Here is a 10,854-nt window from a genome sequence, read left to right as displayed (position 1 = left end):
CTGGGCCATGAAATAGCCTCATCAGTATACTTCAGTATGTCACAGTGATATGATCATATTCTCTGTCTGTCATAATATGAAAATGATTGTAAAGCACTGACCTAATGTTTTAAAAAATTAATCAAAGGAATTCTTACTCAATAATTACATTGTCAAGTTTTTTATGTGCTCCCATTGGTATTAATTAAATAGTGTAATTATCATTTTTTGAAATAAGTATAGTGCCAGTATAATATCAATTTTAAAAAAATTTTGTAACTCAATCAATATTGATATTAAAATATAAAAGTCCTTCACATAAGCTCAAGAGACAGAGGTTATGTTTTATTATTCTTACTTACTTTTAGATGATTACAGTTATCTTACTTATCTAATTAATTTCTTATATTATAAATAAAATCTGGATCCACAAAAAAGAATAAAGAGTACTAGAAATGGTGAATACATGGGCAAATATAAAACATTTTTCTTGTTATATAAATTCTCTTTAAAAATAATCAGTTGTTTAAAACAAGAATAATAATAATGTAGCATGGGCTTTCTAACAAATGTATATTAAAATATATGACAACAGTAACACAAAGTCCCAGAAGAGAGAAATGGAAATATACCATAATATTTTTATGGTATTTGAAAGTAGACCATAGTTAAAGAATTATACTCTAAGCCATAGAGCAGTCATTAAGTAACACAACAAAGAGTTATAGATAACAAGACAACAAAGAAAATAAAGTAAAATCAATACTAAATTAACCCAGAAGAAGGCAGAAAAATGGAAAAAGAGAGGAAAATAACATGACACAAATAGAAAAAAATAGCAAGATTATAGACTTAAACTCAACCATCTCAATACTCACATTGTATATAGTCAAATCATCTCAATTAAAAGGAGTTCATTGTCAGATTGGATATTTAAAAAAGCAAGACCCACGTTATGAGTTGCATTATGTCTCCTCAAAAAAGACATATTGAAGTTTTAACCCCCAATACCTCAGAATGTGATTTTATTTGGAGAAATGATATCTACAGTGATAATTAAGTTAAAATGAGGTCATTTGATGGGTGTCCTTTTTCATAGGGGACATTGGAGGGACAACGAGGGGCAGACATTCACAGAGGGAAGACAACGTGAATGCAGAAAAAATGCCATGTGAAGACAGAAGATTGAAGTGATGATTCATCTGCAAGCCAAGAAATGCTTGAGGCTAGCAGAAACTAGGAGAGAGGGATGGAAGAGTTTCTTCTCTATAGTCATAAAAGGAACATGGCCCTGCTGAGACCTTGATTTAGCACTTCTGGCCTTCAGAACTGTGAGACCATAAATTTCTGTAAATTAGCACTTCTTCTTTATAATGAACTAAACAAGTCAAGAGAAAATTAACATGGATGTAGAAGACTTGAAAATAACACTATCGAGCAACGTGACACAATTGACCTTTGTAGAACACTATAGCCAATAAGAGCATGTGTACCCTTTTTAAGTATACATGGAAGAAGGACCCTATTCTGAGCCATAAAATAAGTCTCAACAAATTTAAAATTACTCATGTCATACAAAGTATGTTCTTGATCTCAGTGAAATTAAATTTGAAATCAATTATAGAAAGATAAAAGACTCCACTAAAAACCACTAGAACTGATAAACTAATTCAGTAAAGTTGTAGGATACAAAATCAATGTATAGAAATCGGTTGCATTTCTGTACACCCAACTTTCTTGGAAACATGTTAATGCTCTTTATATTTAAGACATCGCATTTATTTTAAACACAACCAAGGGCAGAACTACTATGTTCAAAGTCACTGTGTATGAAAACACATGGAATAGGGGCGCCTGGGTGGCTCAGTCGGTTGAGTCTGACTCTTGATTTCAGCTCAGGCCATGATCTCGGGGTTGTGGGATTGAGCCCTACATTGGGCTCTATACTGTGCATGGAGCCTGCTTGGGATTCTCTCTCTGCCCCTACCCTACCCCCACTGAAAAGAAAATCCCCAAATATTTGGAAACTAAATTAAATTAAACTAAATTAAACTAAATTAAAAATCCCCAAATATTTGGAAACTAAACAACAATCCAATAAACTGGTTTGAAAAAATCCAATAAGCTAATTTGAACTGAGTGAAGATGAAAATACAATATGTAAATCTTTTTAGCATATAGCCAAAGCAGTACTTAAAGGGAAATTTATAATAATAAATGCCTGGATTAGAAATGAAAAGATCTTAAATGAGAGGCTTCAATTTCTACTTTATGAAACACCTATGAAGAATGAACATACTTCAATGTATTAAAAATTATTTAATTAAAATTACAAGGTTATCTCAGTAGATGCAGAATAAAAGAACAAATAAAACCTTATGTGAGAAGAAAGAAAAATAAAAATCAATGTGTTTATCAATGACTCAGTGAAATAAACAGAGAAGCAATAAATGAAACCAAAAACTGCTTCTTTGAGAAGATCAATAAAATCAGTCAACCTATATAACCAGAGTTACTGGTGTGGGGCGGGGTAAAAAGAAAGAACAGATTACCAATATCAAGAATGAGGGAGATGACATCACTAGAAATTTTATGATGTGAAAAGGATAATAAGAGTATGAACAACTTCTTTGTTAGTAAATCTGATAAGTTAGATAAAATGGACAAACTCCTTGAAAGACACAGTCTATCAAAGCTCACTGGAGAATAGATAATCTGAACAATATATCTACTAAAGGAATTGAAGTTGTAGTTTATATAATTCCCACATAGAACACTCTAGGCCCAGATAGTTTCACTGGTGAATTCTACCAATTATTTAGGAAAAGACAATTGTGATTCTACACAAACTCATCCAGAAAATTGAAGGTAAGGAAATCTGATATTACAACCAAAAACATTAGCAGAAAAGAAAACAAACCACTATCCTCATGTTCTTAATAAAATCTATCAAATCAAATCAGACAATAAATAAAAAGAAAATATGCCATGGTCAAATGGGATATTTAATCCTATAAATGTATGGTTGGTTTAACACTAGATATTTGGGGATTTTTAAGAAGTTTTTATTTAAATTCCAGTTAGTTACCATACAGTATAATACCAGTTTCAGGTGTATAGATTTCCCAACACCACTTGTTGAAGAGATTGTCTTTTTTCCATTGGCTATTCTTTTCCTGCTTTGTCAAAGATTAATTGACCATAGAGTTGTGGGTTCATTTCTGGGTTTTCTATTCTGTTCCATATTTAATTAATCCTGTATTTAATCCTATAAATGCATGGTGATTTAACATTAGAAATTAATATACTTTACCCATATCAACAAAAAATAAAAAATTAAAGCCCTATTATCATCTCAGATGCAGACAAAACATTTAACAAAAATCTCATGCTGACTCTTATAAAAGCCATCAGCAAACTAGAAATATAAGGGAACTTCTTCAACCTGATAAAAAGCATTGCATTAGTTGTCTATTGCTACTATAATAAATGCCACAAAGTTGATGGCTTAAAGCAACATAAATTTTTATTTATTAAACATATTATCTTATAGTTCTGGAGGTCAGAAGTTTAAAATAGGTTGACGGAGCTGTGTTACTTCTGGAGGTCCCAGGAAATAATCCATTTTTCTTTCCTTTTCCAGCTTCTAGAGGCTCTCTACATTCTCTGGTTCATTACCAATGAATAAATACATTGTGGTATATCCATACAAGGAAATACTACACAAGAATAAAAAATAAATGAACTACTGGTCATATTAAAAACATGGGTAAGTCCTAAGATTATTCTGCTGAATGACAAAAACCAAACCAAAATGAATACATGTACTATGATTTAATTTAAAAATTCTAGAAATTACCAACTAATCTTTACTGATAGAAATCAAATTAGTGATTGCCTGAGGATGATGGGGGTGTGGAGAGATAAAATGAATATTAAATGTCTAGAGGGAGATCTTACAAAGGGGATTGAGAACACTTTTGGGAGGAAATAGATATGTTTATTATTTTGATTATGGTTATGGTTTAGTGGGTGTATACACATGAAAAAGCCTCAAATTGTACACTTAACGTATGTGTAGTAATTGTGTGTCAATTATACCTCAATAAAACTTTTAAACCAGATTAACCAAATCCTTTAACAGTTTTTGGCCTTTCATGTTCCCAAAACCAAAATTGGTATCACAATAAACAGTAAGTGTGCCAGTTTCGCTTGACCTGAGAATTTGAATACATTTCTAAGATTTTTCACGCGTCAAGTATCCCACCAGATGTTAATCATGGATCAGATTCCACAGAATTTAAACACCTGTGGCATTTCTGACACATAAATCTGCAACAAATCAGAAATAAATTCAATTTAGTGACACTCAAGGAAGAACTCAGATCTGTGTGAATATTTGAGACTTCTTAGATATTAAAATCTATCAGATGTCTGAACACATTTATGTTGTGCTTTAAAATTCAATAAACAAAAAAGAATAGCTCTGTTTCTGGGAAGGGGAGGGAAGAGGAGTTAGTGAGGATAAGAAGGGAGAATTAACGGTGAAGTTTAGTGATCTAATGATCACAAAAAGGTAATATTTCAGATACTATTCCACCATAAAGATTCTTAACTGTCATCCAAGAAAACCCCAGAGGTCCATGAATGGGCTCAAAGACATGTGAGAATGTTCCTTGAACACATGTGCATTTGTCCTGAACAGAGGGCCCATAGATCGGTTCAAAGTATGGAGAGGCTTCATAATTCAAAACATTAATTGACATCTACTCAATGATCTATTTCAAGAAAATATTTATAGCAAAATCTGAGAAAACATTCCAGTCTGTGATTTCTTTTCTCTATTGAGATGTCTTTATGACCAGCTGGCTTACTTTTATGAGCTTTGCCATGCATAGTATGGTGGTGCGACTCTTTTGAAATGAGAAAGAGGCTCTTGCCAAATGTGTTTTTCAAGATTTTCCAAATGAAATGCCAGTTTGCTGAAAAAGAGAAACTGAGACAACCAAATCTTTCCAACAAATTCTCTCATCACATGTATAGAATTATCAGATATAGTGGAGATAATCAGAAGTTTAAACTATTATGTCAGTATTTTTTTTATGTCAGTATTTTTATTGCAAATACCCAACTGGGACAGCATTCAGTAAATTAATGGGTGCCAGCCAGTTGAAAGGTAATTAAATAATTTATCCTACGGAACCACCTGCATATGTTTTCTTAAGTCCTTGCAATATTTTAACATCTACTTTTTGAAACATTTTTTAATGGTGATGATAAAAGACAAATATGCTGTGGGTTAGGAAGTATACACATATCTGAGTAAGCCTTCAGCAGGCTTCTGTTTCTTCAATTGTCCTCTTTCACATTTTCTTTCTCAAGTATTACAGTAATCTATAGCTATCATGATCTTATCTTTTCTGACAAAGCCTTGTAATAGATTGGTCAGTTAAATAACAGTTAAATAACATCAAACCACTCTGTTTCAGTTGATTATATTTGTAAATGTCCAGATGCTGAGAACTTACTCCTCTGTGTAGTGTTATCATTTGCATGTATATTTCCATCTATCTCTTCTATTCCAAAGATGTTTTAAGCCATGTCTTAGAAGTGAACTGAAAAACTCATTAGAACCCAATCATAATGGTACTGCTTTCAAATATTTGTACTCAGTACAGTCGTCTCAATATTTTTTGAGTTATCCTCTACTTTTTCATTATGTTTCTCCAATTTTTATTCTCACCCAATGCAAATATCATTTTTATTATTTTTAATTTTTCTTTGTGAGTCAATTTCTTGGCAACCAGAGCCCTCTTCCGCTCTCAGCCATAATTCTTTCTCAGCTATACTTTTCTTTACATTTATTTATTTATTTATTTATTTATTTATTTATTTTTAAAGACTAATGTATTTATTTTAGAGATAGAGCAAGTGCAGGGGGGAAAGGGCAGAGGGAGAGGAAGAGAGAGAAACTCAAGCAGATTCCACGCTGAGCATGGAGCCAAACACAGGCTCCATCTCACAACCCTGAGATCATGACCTGAGCCGAAACTGAGTCATTTGCTGAACTGACTGAGCCACCCAGGCGCTCCTACCTTTTCTTAACATCAAGAAGCATGTTTGTCTCATTCGTTGTTTTCATCTACCCTATCTCTTCCACCTTGAGAGCCAAGGAATGAGGTTCTGCTCAGCTGCAGTCTCATTTGGTGTGACATTAACATGTATTTCTTTTTTATTCATTGTCAAGTTCAAAAACATATTAACACAGGGGAAATAATTTGACAATTAAATTATCTCAGAGCAGGGAAATGTGAAGATTATAGCAACTCTCTTCACTGAAGTGAATCTGTGAAAACAGTGCTCACCAAAAATGAACGGAGAAGCAAACTGAACCCAAAAATCTCCTCAAAGGTAATCCTGGAAAATTGTTTTTCTTTCATTTTTAAAAATATTTCAGAGTATTCTCAAACTTTCATTCGATGTCACACAATATCTATTCATTTTGTAGCATTTCATTCGATCACACAAATTTGCTCATCGTATATTCCACTGGTCTATCACTAGACTCTTTTTTCCTGGGTCATCTAAATAAGTGGATAGTGACCTGCTGACAGTGGATAGTTCACAAAAATGTAATATCAGGGCGCCTGGGTGGCTCAGTTGGTTAAGCAACTGCCTTCAGCTCAGGTCATGATCCTGGAGTCCCGGGATCGAGTCCCACATCGGGCTCCCTGCTCAGCAGGGAGTCTGCTTCTCCCTCTGACCCTCCTCCCTCTCGTGCTCTCTGTCTCTCATTCTCTCTCTCGCAAATAAATAAAATCTTAAAAAAAAATGTAATATCAATGTCTTGCATCTATTTATATGAAACTCTGTATGTTCAAGGGAAAAAGGACATGATTCTATTTCAGGAGCAGTGGTGGGGAGTCACTGCTTCTTTGCAGGCTGACTTGTGGGGAAATAAGCAAGAGGTAAAAGGGTGTAGGCTGACTCTATTCCTAGTCTATTACAAAAACGACATGACATGGGGCGCCTGGGTGGCTCAGTTGGTTGAGCGACTGCCTTCGGCTCAGGTCATGATCCTGGAATGCCAGGATCGAGTCCCGCATCGGGCTCCCTGCTCGGTGGGGTGTCTGCTTCTCCCTCTGACCCCCCCCCATGTGCTCTCTCTCATTCTCTCTCTCTCAAATAAATAAATAAAATCTTTAAAAAAACAAAAAACAAAAAAACAAAAACGACATGACAGACCAAGGGGTCTTTCTGTACCTAAGAAGCAGTCCTGGATTTAGAAATACAAAGGCCATGGTGAGATTCTTTTCAAAAGATCTATCCAGCTTAGATTCCTTTCCATGAAGTTAAATAGATTCCTCTTTCTTCCAAGTACATTCTGCTAAAAACAACTTAGCTGGGTACTAAATTTTAGATCAAAGGTATTTTCCCCTCAGTATTATAGAGACTGCATATTACAATAAAACAGCACGTGTTTTAGAATCAAATAAATGTAGGCTAGATTTCAATTCCACAATTTTCGGGCTGTAGAATCTTGGTCATGCTAATTGAATCTCAGTTTCCCCAAATGGGGATATATTACCCATCTCCTAGGGCTGTTGTTTTAATTAAGGAGATAAAATGTGTAAGCATGTTATATGTGTCAGGCACTCAATTGAATGATAAATATGATTATTATTAGATGTTGCTTATTTATAAACAGTCTGAATGTACCTTAATTTTAATTTTTGTCCTGAGGTCAAGATTCAGTTGCTTGTTTGTTTGCTTTCTGTATTCTGGAAAGAGGACTTTTAATTTATGATTACACCTGAAACATCACACCAGGATATATATAAATGTTTAATTTTTTTTTTGCCTTTTCCTGGAATGTGATGAGCTCTTTGGACACATAAACAGGTGCTTTTTCAGTTTGGAAAATTGTTTTTTATTTACATTTTCATTATTATTTATTATTTGCCTGGGATTTCTTTTTTTCTGTCAAATCTATATTGATTCTCTATTTTTATTCCATGTTTTCATCTTCTCTATCATAATTTTCTCATCTTTGTTCTTTCCCACTATGTCTGGAAAAGATTTGGAAGCTTCTTTATATCACTGATGTAATTTTATGTAATATTATTTCTGCTTCCTTGCTTCTGCAATGAATTTTAACCATGCTATTTTTTTCTTACTGTCTTGAAATCCTTATTTAGTCACCTCTCTTTTTTATCTTTTTATGTTCTCCTTTTAGCTAATCATGTTTTCCCCTTACTGTTTTTTGCTCCTGTTTCAAAGAGGCCAAGATTTCTTGCATTCTATTAAGAATGCCTACTCATTTTCTAAACTTTAGAATGGATTATATATTAGTCTATTTTCAGAATTATTTTCTTCCTCGATTTTTTTAGTTGCTGTTTCTTTTTCCTTACTCCACAGTATTTTCATTGCTCTCTCTTTTCTTGTTCTTTGGCTATCATTGAATGAAGCCAAATCTTTCTAGCTTTTGTATTGGTCAACAGACAAATTGTGTGGATTGCCCTTGGCCCAATTCATATTCTTAGATAATGGTTAAGTCTCTTTCAAATCTATAGCTGGAGAGAAGGTTGATATAAACAGCTCCTGAATCAATTCTCAGTTTCTTGCAAGAATATGCCTAGTTCAGCTATGTACCACTGTGGCTGCTACATATCCTACAGGAAATTTCCTGTTCTTTTCTATTCTGAATGATAAGCTCTATAAAGTACTGCAATTTTCAGGACATGTTTCTTCTAGGAATTTCTGATAGTGTTCAGTTCTTGCTGTAGTGTTTTATTTGTGGAAACTACATCTCTTTGGCAATAATGCTTCATTAGTAGACCTGTATTGTCCCACTGACTTTCTGGGATTTTCTTTCTTTGATTAAACAAAGAATAGGAGTCAGGAGGCAAAAAATGGAAGTGTAACCACAGTATTCTCGTTGTCCCAAAACACAATAGAAGCATATAGAAGGACAGAAACTTAATATTCTGCTTGCTATTGACGTTGAGGATCCAGTCACTGAAACTTCAGTGGGACAGGTGCAAAGTATCATCTCTATTTATGAAGTGATGTCTGGATCACCTATGAGGTGACCTTTAGAAAGTTTTTGTTTTTTCTAATCATACCAACTCTCACGTACTTATCAAAGACTCTTTGCGAAATCTGAGTTTATGTGGCCTATCAACCTTAGTGTTCAGTGTTGTTTTTGTAACACTTTCTGTCATCTTCATAGACCTTTCAGTGGGAAGTAAGGGAGAAGACAATGGGAACAACCAGCCAAATGCTATTTAAATGAAAGGTCTAAGTGGGGACATTTTTGCTTCATTCATTTATTAACCTTTTTTCTTATTAGAAGGTATTAAGAATCAGTTCCATTACTGGTGAGTTAGACAGTTATTCACTTGTTTTATTCATAAGCATCTTCTGTAATTACTGGTCTTAAAGTTCCCAGATTTCTTTGGTGTCACTCTTGTGTCCTCATCACATGTTACTACCAAGAGTTGTATTGCAGAAATAAAAAAGAAGAAAAGTAGAGAAATTCGAAAGTATTTATAGACTTATGTATAATTTTCCATCTGAATGAAGAATTGCTCTTCTATTTTATTTTTTTGGGGGGTATATGGGAATTTTTATTATACTATTTTCATGTGGTTCAAAAATTACATAAGAAAAGTTTTTTGAAATTGTATAGATAATAAAGCGGAACATACAGATAAATTTTAGCACATCCAGGGGCTATTTTGTATCACTCACTCTATTGTCTGATATAGAGAAGGTGGTCAATTTAATAACATAAAACTTAAACAAAACAGAAAAAAACAGTCACCCTGAAGCCCCTCTTACTGGTCAAGGTATTAATTCCCACCACAGCTTCTTGCCCGATCACCTGGCTCTTTTACACATACGCAGTCTTACACTTTTCCAACGAGTATTTATTATTAGTTAAGCCATGATTCAGAATCCCAGGGTGGGGATCACCATGCACCCAGGTCCCCGCTTCACCTCCCTGGGAGAAGGAGGGAGGACAGAGGAGAGGTGGGTGAAGCCAGTTCAGATCTTCCCAGGAAATGTGCCTTCTGCCCGCCGGTCGTCCCAGGCTGACACCCAGGATATGGGGCAGAGAGACTTGTACACACGACGGTACCATTCGCACACGGAGACATCACCCACTTAAGCAGTCATTGCCTTCTCACGGCGGTGGAAGTCCAGGTAGTTCTGCCAGCAGTTCCTGGTCTGGTTCTGGTTGGGGAAGTGGCTGTCAAAAGGGGCAGTCTGGTAGTTCTTGATTTTGGTCTTGATGTCTTCTGCCATGGTGCTGATTCTAAACACACCACAGCAGCACCTCGCAGCTCAATGTGAACCTCAGCAAAGACGCCAGAGTCGGACTGTGCTCTTTTATTTTTTTTAAGATTTTTAAAATTAATTTGAGAGAGAGAGCAGGAGCTGGGGGGAGGGGCAGAGGGAGAGGGAGTACCTGATTCCCCACAGAGCACAGAGCACAGAGCCTGACATAGGGCTCTATCCTAGGATCATGACCTGAGATGAAGGCAGACACTTAACTGACAGAGCCACACAGGCACCCCAAGAATTGTTTATTTTTGAAAACAATTGGAAAAATAACTAATGCATTCTGGACATCTGCACTGACCAGCACTGTGCTAAATGCCTAAATGGATTTTTTTCCTATTTAAACTTTTGAAAGAGAGGACATCTAACTATCATTAATACAGATGAGATAAAAATGAGCCTCAGGGAAGTCAGGTGAGCTGTTTAATGTCACAGCTAAATTTTTATCCCAGCTCAGATCTGCGTGACCAAAGTCCCTGGCTTTTCCAGCACAACATGATGAATCTTTAACATATGAAAGCAATGAAC

General features: G+C 35.0%; 1 pseudogene; it reads right to left on the bottom strand.

The window, feature by feature from the left end:
• Nucleotides 1-9,890: 9,890 nt before the first annotated feature.
• LOC118555587 (cytochrome c oxidase subunit 6B1 pseudogene) lies at nt 9,891-10,359 on the bottom strand (annotated as a pseudogene).
• Nucleotides 10,360-10,854: the final 495 nt, after the last annotated feature.

The sequence above is a fragment of the Halichoerus grypus genome, chromosome 6 (genome assembly GCF_964656455.1).
Source record: "Halichoerus grypus chromosome 6, mHalGry1.hap1.1, whole genome shotgun sequence".
Taxonomy (NCBI): Eukaryota; Metazoa; Chordata; class Mammalia; order Carnivora; family Phocidae; genus Halichoerus; species Halichoerus grypus.
This window is presented reverse-complemented; position numbering and strand designations above follow the sequence as displayed.